Source organism: Mercenaria mercenaria, chromosome 5 (assembly GCF_021730395.1).
Source record: "Mercenaria mercenaria strain notata chromosome 5, MADL_Memer_1, whole genome shotgun sequence".
Classification (NCBI taxonomy): domain Eukaryota; kingdom Metazoa; phylum Mollusca; class Bivalvia; order Venerida; family Veneridae; genus Mercenaria; species Mercenaria mercenaria.
Window position 1 is genome coordinate 23986751 of NC_069365.1, and position 22351 is coordinate 24009101.

The following is a 22351-nucleotide window of genomic DNA, read 5'->3' on the forward strand; positions in this document are numbered from 1 at the left end:
CCTGGGGTCTTCCTCTACAATCAAAGCTGGAAAGTCGCCATATGACCTATAATTGTGGTGGTGCGACGTTAAACCCAACAGAATAAAATAATAAAAAACGGTCAGTAAGGCAAACTTTCCGTTCGAGAATTCAACCACTAGGTTTCCCCATTCCTGAACGGGAAACTTGATACTATCCTAGTGCATGAACGGGAAACTTTTTATTTGGGAAAAAAATTTTTTTACTTGTTTCATTCAAAAGACCTAGATAAAAATACTATGGTAAACTTAAGCAGTATATCTCAATTTCTACCGTTTATTTTAAGTACCTTAAAAAATATTATTCAACATTGAAATTCCTTAATTTCTTCCTTAGACTGAAACCTTAACTTCCCGATCAGGAAGGTCGAAGGATAAATTTATATTGAATTGCTTGTCTTTCATGGAGTACTTAAGTTACACAAATATTACTAACAAAACATTTTTTCTTTTTGATGATTGCTCAAACAAAATAATATTTCCAGATGTTTCGACACTTATTTCTGACAAATACAAAGTTTATACTCATGCACATGCAGTTCTTGTTAAAGTTATTTTGCTTAAAATAAACTGGCCCAAAATGTTCTTATGCAATAATATGCATCATTAAAAGCTTTCACAAGGACCTCAACAAAACTCTGAAAACAAAAAAAAATAGATTTTCGCAGTGGAAAAGGGGTCATAATTCTGACTGAACGCAGTTCAATGTAAATATGCCTATTTGTGTTTCCCGACTGGGAAATTACGTTTCCTGTTCGGGAAGCTTTGAATGTTAAATGAAATTTTGATAAGACAAAAACGGTAGAAATTTAGATAAAGTATCGAAGTTTAAATTGACATATTCCTTTTAATGACATCATGTATACTCTTAAGCATCGGGCCATTTAATGAGAACAAGTTAAAATGATGCCTTTGCTTCCCGAACGTTCGAAAAGAAGAGCATAGATTTATTTTACCGAACGGGAAGTTTCCCCTATTGGTTGTAGGGCTAAGGAACCTGCTATTTTGCTATCTCGAAACAATTTCAATACTCCTGTAAAGTAGTTGTATTGATTTTACATGCATGTGACAATAGCGAAATGTAATATTTCTATCAAAGACTTTTAGACTCAATATTAAGCAGTTCACGACAATTGCCCAGCAGACAACAGCAACAAAAAAGTTTTTAAAAATGTGATAATTTGGAACGAGATTAAGTAACTTATGTTTTAGGAACTTGTCGAAAAAATTTGAGATTTTATTATTCATCGAAGAAAGGATGCAAGATATATTCACATCCCCTCGGAAATCAAAAAATGACAATTTTATATTTCAGTATATCAAAACGAAGATCATTATGAAGGCTTTACAAATAATGACCCATACAGACTTAAAATAGCATATCGAAAAATATGATAGTTAGTATATGCGGGCCGGTGGTCTAGTTGTAACACGCTTGAATGGGTCGGTCCAGGCACTGGAAATTTCTGAGATGCTCTCGAATGTCTACCACCTAACTAGAGGTCTATACTAGTTCTTCCCAGGAAAGACGGATTCGCGTGTAACGGTGCTATACACTAGGCAGGTTAAAGAACCAGACTGTCCATTCGCAAAGAGCTAGGCTTAATTACCAGGATACGTCTGTATCTAAAACGTTCTCTCTGTCTGTTCTGGGGACTTTATCTTACTCTGTCCCTCTGGTCAGACCGCTCTGTGTCTGTACTAGCAGAGGATGAATTTCGTGCCCTGTATGGCTGCGTTTGCTACATGTAAAGCGCCTTTGAACGTGTTTATCATGAAAAGGGCGCTATATAAATCTGGTATAATAATAATAATAATAATAATATGTTATCTAGAGTATGACAAAATGTTTATGGACAAAATCATATATTCCTGTATGAAATTTACCGCTGTAAATGACCGGAATGTTTGGTATAAAATTACAGACGTGATTATTTCAAATTAACACCTGTAGTTCTATGTAACAACATTGACTTTACACCTGTATATTATCACTTAAAAACTGTGAAACGACTGAAAAATAGTTCAGATTCTGCAAATTATATACTGCATTAATAAAGTTTCAGCTGTAAAGAGAAAAAATATGCGTAAATGTTTAGGGTATGACAGCAAGTGTTTTTAAGTGTCAAAATGTTTTAGGGTGAAAATTAATTTTCTAGAAAAGGCAGCAATCACTATAAAAAACTAAATTAATGGCCTCGTAAATAAAGAACATTAAAAATATGTTAACAGTATAAAAACACTGCAAAATTCAAGAGGTACAGGGTAAAATCTATGCAACAGAACCTGTTTGTTAAATATTTTTGTCGTGAAAACATGAAACAATCATGTAAAATTTCTTCTACACTCACTAGCTAAAAATAAATTGAACATATAGTCTTTGATATACGACTCCTAATACAACTATTTATAAGATGTCTAAACAGTTCCACTTGAAATTCAAAATATTTTACATGTGATGTATCTCTAAGTTTCAGTTGTACAGCTTAATTTTGTGACCTGATTGTTTCACACCAGTAAATTTCAGCTGTATTTCTGGCACTTCTTTTTGCTAGGGACATTTTGTACGTGTATCTAAATTTAAAATACAGGCTTTTTACAGCTGTAAAACAGGTCCTATATACATTTTATACAGTGAGTTGTTACTAAAAAGGCTTTCTTGTAGGTTCAACACATATGTATGTAGAAAAACCCTTAAGATTCAATGATTTAGTGAGACATTAACTGATTGGTTAAAAAGGTAGTCTCCTTCTTCTTCTTTCAACAAACTTGTGCAAATATCAGATGACCATTGTCACATTACAGTGAACTATCTAAATGCAACGAGCATTCAATTAAATACTGGTTAAAACCTTTCGCTTGGGATGAAAATAATAGAGGGCATATCAACCTGTTTGTAGATTATACAGAATAGCAAGACGACTTTACAGTGTTATCTCCATGCAGGGAGTTTCTCCTATATTCAGTCTTGGAGCATATTAATGACACTGCTAGTTTCGGCTGAAATCATAATGTTAGAACCTGGCACTGCATCTCTCGACAGCTTCTACCTTGTTGATGTTGTTCTTGTGAGCATGTCCCAAACGATGGCTTCAATCCTGTACATACTCCACTTTGTTTGATTTTTGTCTTACAGTTTTCTTAGTCGTGCTCTTAGGCTCTTGTTGCTCTGATTTCAGACAAGTTGTTGAGTACATTTGTGTATTAGTACCTTAAATTTACCTTAATTTTATGTTTTGCTTTATTTATCTGTTACATTTGCACTAATGTTAGAGCCTTTCTCAGCGGGGATTTTATTTACATTGTGTTGTTTAACTTGTTGATAATAGGGTTAGTGCGAGGTTGGCATGTCCTAAACGCGTTCAAACCCCCAGGTACCTTTACATAGGTTATTGACCGTTCCAAGGCAGTGCCCCTATTTCCAACATGTTTTCCCTCCGTTTCGCATTTTGTGTTGCGTATGTAGTATTGTTTATTGCTGGCATTTTATGAGCATTGTCTTGTCTAACTTACGAAATGTAGGGTAGGTGCAAGTTTGGCATGCCCTAAATGCGTTTCATACGAAAGACCCGTGGTGACATTTCAACTTCATTATTTCACGATTTCTGCTTCCTGATTTCACGATTTCCACTTCATGAATTCACGATTTCACGATTTCCACTTCATGAATTCACGATTTCACGAATTCACGATTTCACGAAAAAACTTCACGATTTCTTGATTTCACGATTTCATGATTTCACGATTTCTTGATTTCACGATTTCCACTTCATGAATTCACGATTTCACGATTTCTGCTTCCTGAATTCACGATTTCCACTTCTTGAATTCACGATTTCACGATTTCCACTTCATGAATTCACGATTTCCACTTCACGATTTCACGATTTCAACTTCACGAATTCACGATTTCCACTTCACGATTTCACGATTTCAACTTCACGATTTCACGATTTCAACTTCACGATTTCCACTTCACGAATTCACGATTTCACGATTTCCACTTCACGAATTCACGATTTTCGCTTCACGAATTCACGAATTCACGATTTACACTTCACGAATTCACGATTTCACGATTTCAACTTCACGAATTCACTATTTCCACTTCACGAATTCACGATTTCACGACTTCCACTTCACGAATTCACGATTTCCACTTCACGATTTCACGATTTCAACTTCACGATTTCACGATTTCCACTTCATGAATTCACGATTTCACGATTTACCTTCATGAATTCACGATTTCCACTTCACGAATTCACGATTTCCACTTCATGAATTCACGATTTCAACTTCATGAATTCACGATTTCCACTTCACGAATTCACGATTTCACCTTCATGAATTCACGAATTCACGATTTCCACTTCATGAATTCACGATTTCCACTTCATGAATTCACGATTTCCACTTCACGAATTCACGATTTCAATTTCATGCATTCACGATTTCCACTTCACGAATTCACGATTTCACGATTTCCACTTCACGAATTCACGATTTCCACTTCACGAATTCACGATTTCACTATTTCCACTTCATGAATTCACGATTTCCACTTCACGAATTCACGATTTCAATTCATGCATTCACGATTTCCACTTCACGAATTCACGATTTCACACGATTCCTAACTCATGCAATCATTCACGATTTCCACTTCACGAATTCAACGAATTTCACTATTTTCCACTTCAACGAATTCACGATTTCAACTTCACTATTTCAACTTCACGAATTCACGATTTCACGATTTCCACTTCACGAATTCACGATTTCACGATTTCAACTTCACGAATTCACGATTTCACGATTTCCACTTCATGAATTCACGATTTCTACTTCACGAATTCACGATTTTAACTTCACGAATTCACGAATAAACTATTTCAACTTCACGGATTCACGTTTTCCACTTCACGAATTCACGATTTCCACTTCACGAATTCACGATTTCACGATTTCAACTTCACGAATTCACGATTTCACGATTTCCACTTCATGAATTGACGATTTCTACTTCACGAATTCACGATTTTAACTTCACGAATTCACGAATAAACTATTTCAACTTCACGAATTCACGTTTTCCACTTCACGAATTCACGATTTCACGATTTCCCCTTCATGATTTCACGATTTTACGATTTCAACTTCACGAATTCACGATTTCCACTTCACGAATTCACGATTTCAACTTCATGAATTCACGATTTCACTATTTCCACTTCACGAATTCACGATTACACGATTTCAACTTCGTGAATTCACGATTTCCACTTCACGAATTCACGATTTCACGATTTCCACTTCACGACTTCACGATTTCCACTTCACGAATTCATGATTTCACGATTTCCACTTCATGAATTCACGATTTCACGATTTCAACTTCATGAATTGCGATTTCCACTTCACGAATTCATGATTTCAACTTCATGAATTCACGATTTCACGAATTCACGATTTCACGATTTCAACTTCACGAATTCACGATTTCCACTTCACGAATTCACGATTTCAACTTCATGGATTCACGATTTCACTATTCGTGAAGTGGAAATCGAGAATTCGTGAAGTGGAAATCGTGAATTCATGAAGTGGAAATCGTGAAATCGTGAATTCATGTAGTGGAAATCGTGAAATCATGAAGCAGAAATCGTGAAATAATGAAGTTGAAATGTCACCACGGGTCTTTCGTAGTTTCAACCCCCATTTTTCTTTATTTAGGCTACTGACCATTCCAAGAGGGTGCCCCTATTTTTAACTGGTTTTTTTGTCTGTCTTGTATTGTCTCTTGCGTATGTTTTCTTGTTTGTTGTAAGCGTTTTTCCTCCGCCCCACTCCCCCTATTGCCCTCGATCTTCCCTTGCATTTACGTTACTTTTTGCATCCCCTCCCCCTTTACTTCTGGTAAGTTTTCGTGGCTCCCCTTTGTTTTGGCAGCCGAATCCCAAGACGGACTTGACTGTTTGTCCTACGTGTGTGGGTGCGTTTGTATGCTTGTGAGTCTATACCGGTGCCCTACTGTTTTCTAATGGTTGCTTGTTTGTTTTTCTATGTATCGTAGTTGTGTGTTTATCTTTGGTACATGAGTGTCTGCGCTATTGTGGTTGACGTTGTAGTATGACTGTTCTTAAAGAACATAGCATTCCCTTATATATTCGTCCTTGTTCAACTATCCCCTTCGGAATCCTCCCCGCACCCCTCCCCCACCCCCACCCCCGACCCCATTTCGCCCCTTGCCGTTTCCTTCCCCTCCATCAATATTTAGCATAATTTAATATGTACTTATTGGATGTTTGAAGAAGCAACCCATCTGAAATATTTTTCCCACGGAGAACATAACGAGGTGCCCTAACCCCGCGATCCGTAGATCTACGTTCCATATTGAGCTAAGCGGGTAGGCTATAATCCAGCTGTTAGCAAACCACTGATTTATAGCACTTTGACTTGAATTTCCATGGACAGGAATATATGTTTCCTTGTAAAGATAATGTTATGTTGTTCGCCTTCCTGTTAATGTTGTTGATGTGGCTGTTGAAGGTTAGTCCGGAGTCTAGGGTAACACCAAGCCGAATGTATCTAGAATTTTGTGTTTCTGTCATGACCTTTCTGTTAATGTAGTAGGTATTGGTGATTTGACGCTTCTCGCTTGAGGCTGTCTAGGTCCTCCTTTATGAGAACTGCATCCTGCTTGTTGCTGATCACTCTATAAAGCAGGCACTTGTCAGCAGATAGGTGTAGAAGTGACATGTTTGGGCAGGTCGTAGGTGTAAACGAGGAATAGAACACGATCCAATACTATACCCTAGGGAACTTTGGATGTAGGTGGTATAATACCGTCAAGAACAATTTGCACTTGTACAGACATAATTTCCATTAATTATCACCAAATAACATTATTGAAATACTACTTTGCAAAACATACCGGTACTCTAACAATATAAAATAATTCAAATAAATCAAAAGATTGGATGAACTGTCAAATTTGATTTTGGAGTGATTTGCTTCTTTTAAGCGAGATGTCATCGTACATTTCGGAGTGTGAGATATATTAATCTTTAAGGGTTTGGATGGATTGCTTCCCCTGATCTTGGTTCACAAAGGTGAAGTAACCGGAGTTGGGAGGAAATTCCATTTAGCATTTTCAAATTCAATGGTAGCTATTAGAGGCCAATGTTCGCTCGATATGTCTGTCGTTCCTAGCTGATAGTTACAGTCTTTGAATAGAATTAGCAAAACAGTGGGATCGGCTATGAAGGACCCGAGTTTGATATCTGACTCTCTCATTGCGACATGTCCTTGTGCAAAGCATTTTATCACGATTGCCTCGGTCGACACAGCTGTAAATTACCGGGGTAAGGTAAAATTGGTTTTCTTGAAATAGCGTCGTTCAAATGCTCTACAGTGCTTACGTTTATTGTTTCATAAGAAGATTGTAAATAAAATTTACCTTTCCCTTTAAATATGAGACTTCATATGTGAACGAATGTTTTAAGGGGTACGCACAGTCATTTCTTACAATGATACTAGAACAACTAAATCCACACAAAGCCGCGGGAACAGAAATTAAGCCGCGAATGCTTAAAAAACTCCCTAAATAAATTGCAACTAATCTTAATAATCCTTACAGTATTAAAACTACCCCCGGAGAATGGAAAACAGCAGTAGTGCAACCTGTATACAAACGGTAACAAATACGTCGCTTTAAACTACAGGACAATCTCACTGACCTGCAACTGCTGCAAGACATCAACAGCCACATAATGAAATTGAAAAAGTGAGTCATGCAGAGAATAACAACATAGAAAACACTGTAGCTGTGAGACACAACTTCTGGAGTTCATAGACGATGTATCAAAAAATCTTGAAGAAGGAAACCCGACAGACATCCTCGTAATGGATTTTGCTATAGCGTTCGATAAGGCCTGTCACGGCCTGCTGATACGCAAACTCCACCACTACGGCATCCAGGGTAAGACAAACAAATAGATAAGGCTTTCTTATCATGCCGTGGTCAACTGGTTGCCATCGAAGGTCATACTTATGTCAGACCCAGTCAGCATCATGTCTGGCGTCCCCTAGTGGTCAGTTCTTTATCCTAGCCACTTCCTCTATTATATAAATGACATTCCGGAAGGGCCCCAGACTGCTGTAAGACTCTTTGCTGATGACACTTTCGCCTAGCTAGTAGATGAAAATGACCAGATCAGAAACAACTATCATCTCCATGGCCACATACTTTGAACATGTTAGCTCTGCCAAATACCTTGGTTGCACAGTCAACACCATCCTTGACTGGGGTCAACACATTTTCACCATGAGACAGCATATAAACCATTGCAAGACCAACAGTAGATTTTGCACGTTGTTTCTATTATCAATATGAGAAAGATGGATGAAACTTAAAGCATACCTTTGTCTCATTAAATTTGCCCTGCTGTAGATTTTGTGGCCACAGCATCTGTATGAGCTTGGTCATTGTGTCTGTTTTCATGGTTTGAAAGGATTAACTTTTAAATTGGCGGTCACAGTAACGGCACATCAATCCGTCTTCGGACTTCTCCATTTTTCTGAAATAAATGTTCGCAATATACTACACGTACTTGATACTTTTTCATATTATCATTAACACTCGGTATATAAAGCGTTAAAGCCTAGTGTACAACGTAACTTTTAGCTTGCGTCGTAATAATTCAAATGCGCTTAAAGAATACATAAAATAGGTAATAGAAGGTTTTGTTTGTTTGTTTGTTTGTTTTGGGTTTAATGCCGTTTTTCAACCGTATTTCAGTAATGTAACGGCGGGCAGTTAACCTAACCAGTGTTCCTGCATTCTGTACCAGTACAAACCTGTTTTCCGCAAGTAACTGCCAACTTCCCCACATGAATCAGAGGTGGAGGACTAATGATTTCAGACACAATGTCGTTTACTAAAAAGTCACGGAGAACATGCGTCCCGCGTGAGGATCGAACTCACGACCCCGCGATCCGTAGACCAACGCTCTTACCTACTGAGCTAAACGGGTGGACTGGTAATAGTAGGTAGACGTATTAAGTAATACATCAAATAGTCATTTAATTGTTCTGTTCGTGAATAACATCGCGTCAAATTCTCGTCCGCGAATAACACAACAAGGCAAAACCCGTCATAAAAACAACAAAAACGATACCTATGGTGTTTTACCTCAGCTGGGCGATCATACAGAGGAGATTTCGTTAAAAAAGTGTTACGTTCATGCAAAACACCATCGCCCAATTCAGGCCGATCAAAATTTGGTCAAAGTGTTCTACTAATCCAGGAGCTTTTGATAGTTGTTCCGTACAGCATCGTAAAGCGCTCCGAGGGGCCAGGTTGTGGACTAGGTCGCAAGTTGAGAAATGCAATAATAAAAAAATAATTACTGACTTAATGGCTAATTTTAGCTGAATCGGGAAGGATTCGACGCCATTTTCTCGTGCTTAACATCAAAAGGAATCACGTCATTCCCCGCACTGACGAATCCTATTCAGAAAAGTCTTCAATATCTGCTTTTTTATTTCTATGGACCTTTATCAAAAAAGAAAATACTTACAGTGAACTATTTTCTGAATCCAACTCATTTCCGCTTTCAGTTGTGAAGCACTTCCGTTACACATTTTGACAACAATAAACAAAATACAAAATGAATGAATAAAGTCACATATAAACCGATTGCTACTGAGATCATTGTGAGTGCAGTTATTACAACATTATACGATGTAAAGTTTTTCATGAACTGCATTATCAATTAATTACGTGTAGATGGTATTTCATTTACAACTTGTCTGACCACCTTTTACGTATATGATAGCAGTTTCGTGCAACTCGTGCAAACAGAGTTATGAAAAGGATGGTGGAGAATTCAAGGACACATTACAAATGGCATAAAAGCGAAGATAATTTTATTTTTGTCGTTTTGAATATTGACATTCCTGCTGCTTATTATAATTACGCATATTCATTGGTAAGTTTTGAGAATGGGATTTGAAAGTTATTTTGCACATATTCACATTGATTCGATCTCTCTACCAAATGTGATACCTTATTTTAAAGGTTTTTCAAGACAATACATTTTCAAAAGTTTGTTGAATGTGTTTTTTATAATTAAATGCATTGTATTTCGTGAATATCAAGTTGAAAATTAATAATAAAACCGTTTCTAGACCCTTATTGCAAGCAACTCGACTTCTGCAACAATAAATATTTAATGTATTAAGGTATTGGACCCGTAATTGAGTACCTCCTTATTGAAGAGTATTCAGTTCTTACCATAAACCTACTTTGACTGCAATTTTCAGGGGGGCGTAGGTTTAAGCTCCACTCGGACCATTTTTTTCCATAATTTCCTTTTTTCTAGTAAGTTTTTACTTCTTTCATGACTTATTATGGATGTATTGTACAAAAAAGGAACATTTTCATTTTATAAGCGATTTCTTGCTGTACAAAGTGAATTTACCTCTGAATCAGGCAGGAGGGGTAGAGTTAGACATCTTTAAAGATACTGAATTGCATGCGGTAAAATTTCTATATTTTGCCTTAATTTTTTAGACAACATATTGTGGAAGTAATGCAGATAGGTTTCACTTCTGCTGCAAGGTTATTTTTGAATGAAGTGAGCAAAATTCAAAACAGACCCACAGGATTCGACCTTAATTTTTCAATGTTGGCGTTAAAATTTTGTCTCATTAAATCTGTTTACTTGAGGCACCCTAGAAAAAATTGATATTTACAGTTTTATTTTGTGTCTTAATATTGTTTAATAATAGTTTGATGTTTCTTTTATCACAATTAATGCTGTAATGGATTCTAAGCTAACGTTTTAGATAGTGGCCATGTCAGGATACTGGTTATATGACCCAGGGAAGTGCCTACGCCTTTGGTATCTTGAACAATGGTTTGGGTCCAATCGCTAAGGTGACTATTTCTTAGACTAGCTGACAAACGATGTAGAATGTCCTTTGTTAAAACGTAGAGCTGGTGAGACCAAATATTTCATACATAGAATTTTCTTCTGGCTACATTGCCTAAATGATTCGTGTACCAATGATTCGTAAATGATTTCTATTATGAGCTAGACAATTTCAGGGATCAGGCAAATCACTAAATGTTTCAAACTAACAATATTCAGTTAAAAATGATTAGCTCAAACTCCTATAGGCTAGAGACTCTATACTTGACTGATCTTTCTGTTGAAGTTCCCGTCAGAAAATGTCTTTGAATCAACAACATACAAGTCCTATCGCATAGATGCTCGGCCTCGGTCCTCTCAACTCTATATGATTGCCCTGAGTCCTGGATGCTCAGCGCCTATATGCTATCATATGTAGCATTCAATTACCATATAGGTATATCCCCGATGCCTTGGCTGTACTTCGCCAATAACGCTGAACCGTCTATATGCTGGAACTCTCCTACTATCTCAGTAGATTACCAAACTCTTGGTCTCTGTCTCAGCTTCCAGATGCTTAGCCTATATCTGCTATCGTATATAGCATTCAACTATCCTTAAGGAAAAACTCCTATGCGCTGGCCCTATAGCTCGAAACCTTATTAAAATTCTGCAACTCTTCTTTAGTCTATAAACTTTCAAAGTCTTCTTTTTAATAATTTATCCGCCCTGACAGGATAACTGCAATAGTCTCCTTACCAAGGTACTGGGATAAATTATTAGTTGAATCCTCGATGTGTCTTCTTCAACCGCTGGATACCGAATGAGCTCTCTGTCATCCATCTACCTATTTATACCCCAGCAGACGTGCTATTTTTAGAACTTGTTTCTGATTGGTCCAAATTTAAACATAACGTTTTACAACGAGTACTTGCTCTATCAAATATCTGGTTCCCTTTAACTTTTGTATATGACATAATGTGTGATGTTGGGATCCAGCTATCCACATAATGAACCAAAATCAGCCACAAATGAACCAAATTCTATTATTTACAGTAATTCAACAATAATTATAGCAATGATGGCATGGAAAGTGAGTCAAGCACTATCTGTGCTTAATATGTTACGTTATCATTATATTAAATATACAAATTATTCTGACAATAGCCCCTTTCTCAAGAAAATACTTTCGGTTTTTCAAACACTTAAGGAATAATTTGTGTACAAAACAAAATCTCATTTTTTTACTATTTCTCGCTTTTTACAAATTATGTATCACTGCTATTATTAACATACATTCAGTAATATAATTTTTAAATTAGTATCAAAGATCAAACATCTCTAAAAGATTCAACATAAAGTATATGATTTCAAGAATATCATACAACGATTATCTCCTGACCTTTTTATTTTACTATCATCATGAATGATATTCATTTGTTTCTCTGATCGTAAAAGTACTAATCATCTTTTCTGTTGGCATAATAATTGTTATCACCAAAACTTCCTTTTACACGGTAGCTCCTGTCAGACCTACGTATAAACCCTTTACCGAAATCATCGATCATGTCATTTTGTCTCCATGATTTCTTATGCTTCGATTTACTTGGGCCATGGTCTTTATAACCACTATCATCTCGTCTGTTAATTATCTATCTATGCCCTTTCTGTTAGGCCAACGTGATCATCTGTTCATATACTTAAAAGATGACCTCTCATGATATCGGTTCAATCTTCTATATATCATCACAATTGTGTGACTCTGGTCTGTCATCAGATTGTCTCCAGTTTCTTTCTGTTCTATCATGATGCCTATATTCTTGCAAACCATATCTACCGTTACTGCTCTTTGATGCCAGGTCAGTCTTTACTTTCTGGCATACATCACATGACCGGCAAAACCTTGTTACTTCATTTGTGATGCCTGGCCAGTGAAAACTCGTTCGTATTTTATCAAGTGTCTCTTTAGCTGATAAGTGTCCCCTGGCTATTGACTTATGAGCTAATGTCATAACACTTCTCCTGAACTGGGTTGGGATTACTATCTGTTTAACGACTCTTCCCTTTTTCTCCTCGAAGATTCTGTATAATACATTTTTCCTCACTTCATAATGAAACCTGAAACCTCTTTTTGTTTTCAGTTTCTTTCGCATAAGTCCAAAGTTTCTTTAACGTCTCATCATCTTTCTGAGCATTTTTCATTTGCTCGACATTAAAGGTTTGCTCTTTGACTTTGCAAACCTCAAACGGTTCCGTAATTTCTACATTTATTGCATGCTGGGTTTCCGTCATCCCAGTCTTCACCGGATGAAGACTGTCTTTCATCTCGGGCTTTCCAATTAATATCCGGCCTATCTGAAACTCCTTTTATATTACCAATCATCAAATCGCTAATCATGTTCGGCACAACCATTGCCTCAATTAAACCTGTAAAATATGGTGTATCAACCTGTATCTTTGCTGCAGGAACTGTCCTTGAACGTTCATCGATCGCAATCATAAGATACGTCTTATCCAATATTATATTCTCTGATACGTGATCTTTCCTGACAGCTGCCAATTCACACCCTGTATCTCTCAAAACCTGAACTTCTTTATCACCAATATATCCTTTCTTCAATATCAAGTTCCTTTCACCGTTTGTTGAATCAATGGTACAGGTGCTTGCTATAACCGAAATGGATTTTCCATGTGCTAACATAAGTCGTCCATCTTCTATGCAGTCTTTTAACCGTTCGTCATCTAATGATATTGCTATAACTGATGCTGCAACTTTTCTGTCATCCGACTGTCTGTTTTTCTGCGCTTGTCCTTCCTGTCTCCAATCTATAGGTGTAGAATATTGCGTTCCATGCCTGTTTCTCTGTCTTTCCTCATAGGATCCCCTACTAGCTAAAGCAGCACCGCTTACTTTTCTCTTGGATAGGTCTCTGCATTCTCTAGCTATATGACCTTCCTTGTTGCATATAAAGCATACAGTCTTTTTAAAAGCTGGCTTTTCTCTTTGTGTAGGCTGAGACACTGGCTGAACCTCGGTCGAAGGTTGTAGTTCCTTGCTGCATGGCAAATTACTTCTATCCATCCTATTAGATGTGATAGAGCCGCCATGAGCTTCAATATATTGTTCTGCCAACTGTGTAATCTCAACTCTCGACTTTGCAATTCTATCTTTTAAGTATAAAGCAAGGTCCTTGGAACACGTTTGGATGAACTGTTCCCTGATCATAAGGTCTTTCAGCATTTCAAACGTATTGTCAACTTCTGCCATCTCTGTCCATCTACTGAAATACCTGTCCAGCATTGCCATAAACTGAAAAACATTTTCTCCACGCTCTGGCTTGCATTCCCTGAACTTCAATCTAAAACCTTCTTCTGTTAGCTGATAACGCTTCAGAACTGCTTTCTTCAATGTCGTATAGTCATTGGCTTGGTCTGGAGGCATGCTTTTGTATACGTGCAGGCCTTTTCCTGTAAGTAATGAGCTGAGGCTCACAGCCCATGTCTCTTCTTTCCATCCCTGGCTTTTTGCAAACCGCTCAAATCGTTCGAGGTATGCATCCATATCATCCTTACTTTCCTCAAACTTCGGTAGCCGCAATGTTTTACTACTCAAGTGCTCAGCACCCTTATCAGCTCCTAAAGCTCCGGCTTCAGCTTTTATTTTTAAAATTTTCAACTACTGTTCTTTCATAACTCGTTCTTCCTCTTTCAAAGCACGTTCTTCTTTCAAGCGTTCAATCTTAAATAACCTTTTCTTCTCAGCCTGTTCAAGCTCGAACAGTCGTTTCTCCTTAGCTTCTTGAGCCTCAAACCTACGTTGCTCATCATCATGAACCCGCCTTTCTTCATCTCGTCTCAGCATCCTCTCCTCGCGTTCAGTATACTCTTTCTCTTTCCTATCCACAAACTCTATGAGCTCTGACCCTGAGAGACCCATACGTTCGCCCATCTCAACCCATTTATCGTAGTTCATCTTGAAGCTTTAAGCTGGAACTATCTATAAAATTCAACTATAAGCTCAGGCTATCTTTAGTCACAACGCCTTCTGGTACACCAACAGAACGTTAAAACCACTAGTCTCTGTACCTCCTTGGATATAGATCCCGGACGAGCCCCCAAATTGTCAGGATACTGGTTATATGACCCAGGGAAGTGCCTACGCCTTTAGTATCTTGAACAATGGTTTGGGTCCAATCGCTAAGGTGACTATGTCTTAGACTAGCTGACAAACAATGTAGAATGTCCTTTGTAAAAACGTAGAGCTGGTGAGACCAAATATCTCATACATAGAATTTTCCTCTGGCTACCTTGCCTAAATGATTCGTGTACCAATGATTCGTAAATGATTTCTATTATGAGCTAGACAATTTCAGGGATCAGGCAAATCACTAAATGTTTCAAACTAACAATCTTCAGTTAAAAATGATTAGCTCAAACTCCTATAGGCTAGAGACTCTATACTTGACTGGTGTTTTTGTTGAAGTTTCCGTCAGACAATGTCTTTGAATCAACAACATACAAGTCTCATCGCATAGATGCTCGGCCTCGGTTCTCTCAACTCTATATGATTGCCCTGACTCCTGGATGCTCAGCGCCTATATGCTATCATATGTAGCATTCAACTACCATATAGGTATATCCCCGATGCCTTGGCTGTACTTCGCCAATAACGCTGAACCGTCTATAAGCTGGAACTCTCCTACTATACAGAGTACAGTAGATTAACAAACTCTAGGTCTCTGTCTTAGCTTCCTGATGCTCAGCCTATATATGCTATCGTATATAGCATTCAACTACCCTTAAGGTAAAACTCCTATGCGCTGGCCCTATAGCTCGAAACCTTATTGAAATTCTGCAACTCTTCTTTAGTCTATAAACTTTCAGTCTTCTTTTTAATAATTTATCCGCCCTGACAGGGTAACTGCAATAGTCTTCTTATCAAGGTACTGGGATAAATTATTAGTTGAATCCTCGATGTGTCTTCTTCAACCGCTGGATACCGAATGAGCTCTCTGTCATCCATCTACCTATTTATACCCCAGCATACGTGCTAATTTTAGAACTTGCTTCTGATTGGTCCAAATTTAAACATAACGTTTTACAACGAGTACTTGCTCTATCAAATATCTGGTTCCCTTTAACTTTTGTATATGACATAATGTGTGATGCTGGGATCCAGCTATCCATATAATGAACCAAAATCAGCCACAAATGACCCAAATTCTATTATTTACAGTAATTCAACAAAAATTATAGCAATGATAGCATGGAAAGGGAGTCAAGCACTATCTGTGCTTAATGTGTTACGTTATCAATATATTAAATATACAAATTATTCCGACAGGCCATCACATTGAAATTTGTCTCTACTTGAGCTAGAGGAAATACCATAAATTATACAAAATTTACAAAAGCGGCTAGGTAAAAGTTGTTTAAAATTTGCAACACGGTGCGAAACATGATCAACTTTAAGAATATACCAAGCAAATGCCATATTTTAAACATTACTATTAGTGGTCCAATACCTTAAAGGAAATATACTCTTTTAGTTTTGGAATATGGCCTTCCTTGACCACAATATCCTTTCATATGCACTACTTTGTAAACAAACAAAATAATGTGTTTTAGCTTACTTATGCAAAATGAAAAAAAAGACAGTAAACATATTTCACGTTTTTCTTTAAATTAGAATCTACGGGATATTGATCAATATTTTGACAAGGTAAAGTGCTATTATTTTCGCACAAAAAATATTAATTGTTGACTTTGAATGTACGCAATAAGTCGTATGTAATTCATCAATACATTTCTTCTTTGAGTTTTGTCATCTTTACTTTAGTGAGCATTCCTTTGTGTACTAATAACAGAAACAGTATCCATTCCATGTACCAAAACATTGTACTTTTTTCCAGATAAATTTTATCATATCCCGTCCACTTTTTGTTTCTTATTTCAAGGTCTGCGTCCCCTTAAGGTAAGTTTTTTAAACACTGAATGTCACTTAATTATGTGGCACAAATGGGTGATTCATAGTGTAGCCTCGTTGAATATCATCTAAATATCAATTCCATTTAACAAAAGTATAGACATTCCATACTTGCAATTTGAACACTACTTTCATTAAAACGTTATCAAGATAGTGCAAGTCGATACGTACGTTGATAAAACGTGTCGTGTGTCTCTGGTAATCTGATTGCGAAATGTATAGAGTAATATTTATCATATGTTTCAGCACATGTCAACAGGGGCCAGTAGACAAAATAATTGGTAATTTACTGTATTATTTTCATATTTTTGCATATGTTAAATGTTTAACCCCACTTATTTGATACGTAACTGTCAATCCCGCAAATACTAATATGAGATACTAAGTGTTCGGGTGAATTATTCTAATTAAATTCCTTATAAATGCTTCAAATCAACCCAAATTTCGCCTGAAATATTTCATTATTATGTTTTATTGTTTTAAATAAACAAAGATTAATTTTAATTGATATATAAAAAATAACCATTTTAGCAGCCAGCCCAATGGGCCTGCCTAAATAAAAATTCCTTTTGGTTTCTCTACATCTGTGTAGTTGAATAACTTTTCCAATCCGCCTAAATTTTTCCTCTTTGTACTTTTCAAACTACTACCGTTAATTTTAGTCTTGTAGACTTGTGACACGTAAACTACCAAATTCAACAAGTGGCGGCAAAATTGTGTGAGCGTCGTTATATAAACAAGTCAACCGATAATAATAATTTTAACAAAGAACCAATCAACGATTGAGATTCAAAGACAATCCAATACAACAAACTCTAATTCCAAGGAGTTACGGAGGTGTTGCCATAATATGGAACCGTCGCATAGATCCTCATATTTAAATATTGAGTGATGGAAATGAACGGGTTCAGTGCATTGAAATCAACTTAAATCAAGAAAAGCCAATATTACAAGCTTCACTTTACCTACCTACAAGAGGCTACAAAGATAGTACTCAAAACTTTTGTGAAAATGTTAACAGCTTATATGAAATTGTACAAATATTCTGTCATACCCATACAATTATATTAGGCGGAGACTTAAATGAAGACCTGAATAAAGTAAATTCAGAAGAGAGACTTAAGAACTTGAAAGACTTTATCGAAGAGTGTAATCTTAGTTATACAAGTGGTGGTAGCACATATATTAGCCCGCATGGTCAAGACAGCACTGAGATCGATTATTTTCTTTGCTCAAAAGACTGTGTTGATATTACATTTTCAAACAAACAAATTTTGAAAAAGTTAGCAAAGAATGTTTCTGATCATTATCCTATTCAGTTATAAATAAGTATTGTCATTGAAAAGATATATAGTGAGCAATCTAAAGGATATAGTTCAAGCAAAGTGAAATGGGATAAAATTGACAAATACTTATAAACTGCATTAGTAGATGGTGCAATAAAGAACTTAAATATTCCCAGTAGTCCTACAACTTCAGATGCTGAAAAATAAGCTATGGCTACGTGTGACATAATGAATGAAGCAGCAACCAAAAGTGCTCCAAAGTATAATCAATTTAAAGCTAAACTAAAATTAAATGTTTGGAACCCCGCTATTGCGGACAAAATTAAAAATGTTCGATTAATCACGAAAGAATTATCAACAGTTGGGAATAACGGGGCAAAACTACATACATTAACCAATGAAAGGAAATTTCATAAGAAAATGTTAAGGAAAGAAATAAGAACTGCCGTAGCAATGAAAGAATTAAAGGAACGAGAAGAAATTTTACTGGCTAAATCACATGACACAAAACTTTTTTTACAAATTGATAAAAAGGCAAAGAAAACAGGGGAATGATTTTATAGTGGATCTCAACTTTAATGGAGACAGATACCATGGTGATGATATTGTACAAGGCTTTAAAAGACACTTTGAAACGTTAGCTCAAACAGAAGAAAACCCACAATTCGATGATGATTTTAACAATCTTGTGAAGTATGAATTTGAAGATACTTACACGGGGAAAAGAAATACCTAATGTTACGAAAAATGAACTTATGAAAGCTATAAAAACTATAAATCGAGGTAAATCCGCTGATATATATGGTGTATCCATTGAACATATTGACTTTGCTACTGAGCAGTTGATAAATCTTCTGCTATTCACGATAAATATTAATTTTCGAAACGCAGAAGTTCCAGACCCCTTGAAATTATGTCTTTTAACTCCAATATAAAAAAATAAAGGTTCTAAGAATGACTGAAAGTTTTACAGAGACATAACAGTGTTACCAGTTGTATGTAAGTTAATTGAATATATCATTTAATCGAGAATACAAAATGAAATAAATAACTCGCAAAATGTTCTACAGCGTGGATTTACTGCTGGAGCCTCACCTCTTAATGCCGCGTTACTGCTCGAGGATTGTTACAGAGAATCTAAAGATAATAAAAAGCCAATGACTGTTGTATACATTAGATGCAAAATCTGCATTCGATGTTGTTAACCATAACAACATGATGAGAAGACTCTACCATATTGGTGTTACAGACAACCACCGGAATCTTATAAATAGTTTTCATTTAAACGAAACAACCTCCATCAAATCGTCACCTTAGCGCAAAAAGTGAATAAGTCCATCTTTAAGTCAATGCAGTTATCCACTTCTTGCGTTGAGGTGACGAATGGAAGAATCAGGTATCTCAACCATTTAATATACAACAAGGTATCAGACAAGGTGGCATTTTGAGTGTTGACCTAAACAAGATCTACATAGACCCTCTTATACATCGTCTACAGCACTCTACACACGGAATGCGCATTGGAGATGTTGAATGTCCAGCAACAGCATGTGCCGACGACGTCACATTGAACAGCATAACATCAGAAGATACTCAAGTGCTCATAGACATTGCATTTGATTTCACTATTAAGCAACGTTACATATTACAGCCATCAAAAAGTGTCATTTTAGAAATTGGTAATCGTAAAGAAGGAACTGTGTACCGAATGGGAGATACTGTTATGCCTACTGAACAAACCGCGACAGATCTTGGTATTCAGAGATCAACATCAAAAAAATGAAACAATAACAGTTACGGTTAATGAAAATCTGAAGAAGTCAAGAAGAGCTACCTACAGTTTATTATCTGCAGGTCTTCATGGCGAAATTGGTATGAGTCCACATACGTCACTACACTTTTGTCCTTCCAGTATTAAAGTATGGCTTAGAAATAGTATTGCCAGGTAAAAAGCATATAATTCAAATGGAACTGTTCCAAAAGAAACTACTTAAGCAGATTTTATCGCTGCCACATCATGTAGCAGCTCCTGTACCATATTTGCTCTCGGGATTTCTCCCAATAGAAGAACATTTGCACATAAGGACACTTAACTTCTTTAATAACATCTGCCTACAGAATAACAGCAGTGCTGAAAAGAAATTAGCTAGGCGACAACTTGCAGTTAAAGGAATGAATAGTCACAGCTGGTTTATCGAAGTGAAAAACGTATTATGGAAGTACGACCTTGGTAAGATTGAAAACAACTTGGATTACCCCCCAAAGAAAGAAGAATGGAAGAAAAAAGTGTTTACAACTGTTACGTCTTAATTCAAAGAGAAACTGATAAGTATTGCCAAGTTGTATAATTCGTTACAATTCATGAACATTACTTACACACCTGGAAAACTACATCCGAATATAACGATGGGAACTCTGTTCATGAAATTAGTAGATTACCAGTTAAATTACGACTGCTGACTTCATCATACATTCTTCAGTCAAACCGCATTCTACCAAAATACAGTGGATCCAACGTGCCAACTTTGCAATCAGTTGCCTGAAGATATTGAACATTTAATTTTGAACTGTGAGATTCTTGAATCTGAAAGACGAACAGTGTTATGTGATATTGAAGCAGAATTTAAAGAATTAACCAATAAGGATTTTAAATCATTAAGTCAGTCACAGCAAATTGGTGTTATACTAGACTGTACAAATATTCGAGATGTCAGTTTACAAGACATAAAGACCTTAGAATATCATTGCCGTCAACTTTTGTATATGTTACATTTATCACGTTACAAACTGCTGTCTTATATTTAACCGAAAAGACCGAAGAGTAATAGTGGCAGGGTACTCAACACAGCTGTGCAGAAGGTTTAAATTGATATAGCAGTGAAGAGTGTTTCGCATGTATGACATTAAATTGTGTGAGAAGAAAAAGCAGTGTATTATATTCTGTATATAAACGGTGAAGGATTGATTCACTTCAACTACATTGATCGTTTTACCCTGTGAACATAGGGGTTCGTCTTTGAAGGCTTTCAAGATACAACAGAACAGATGGCTAAAAAACTGAACGGCTAAAGGCAAGAGAAGCGATCGTCGTTAATTAATTATTTAAAAAAATATACCTATTCGGTTTTAAGTCATACCGCCTTTTGCGCAACACCCTGGTACTGACACATTATATTCACATGTGGTTAGAGACCACCAATTGTTTTCCAATAGACGTACATTGTAACATTATGGCGTGTACGGCCTTCCATACATCGAAACATGTATATCTAATTACAAGTTTTTCAAGAACTATCTTAGTTCTACCAAACTATCAGACGAAAAACATATGAATAGTGATACTTTATTTAAGTAATTTTCGTGTGAATGAGATGACCCCCTGTTTACATCATTGACATGGCGGGAGAAATTCGTTTGATAAGACATTTTTTCAATGCACATAAAATGTAGCAAATTTGGTCAAAATGTATAATAAAATACTGTAAATGCAGTGAAAAAATATCAATTTTGAAATAACAATCACTTCCTGGGTTTGTTTACATTACTGACCAATTAGAACGCACAGACGTTACCTTATTCCCAGGTATACACTTACCTCATTCCTAGTAAGTTCCCTGTACGTTTTTGAATTGGTGGTCTCTGACCTATAGATGAATGTTTCGTATAACATTTTCCAATTTTACGGTGATATTGTGAAACATGATCCAATACAAAATGTCTTACAAAGTTTCATCAAGAAATGTTCAGTTTTAAAACAGATATGGACAGTTTACTGAGGTCACCCCCTGTCGATTTATATGCGCAGACTCAGTCCCTGTCGTCGTCAGATTGCAATTTTCGTGAAAATTTCAGTTATCTGCATTTGATTTGACTTGGAAGCTGAAATACGATTCATTCCGTAAAAAATAGAAATCAGGTCTAATAACTTTGATTATTCTCTAACATTACAGCGACAAAAATGATCCTTTTTGGCCAAAAAGCTCAGATAGAAATGGGCACACCTGTTAAAAAAGAGGCCAATATTTAAAAAAAAAATCAAATTTCACGCTAATTTTTGTACGAAAACGTCTTTCTACATCATTTACAACAGATTTGTGGCCATTTACATTACCTGTGATGGCTTACGACGAAAGTCATGTTTT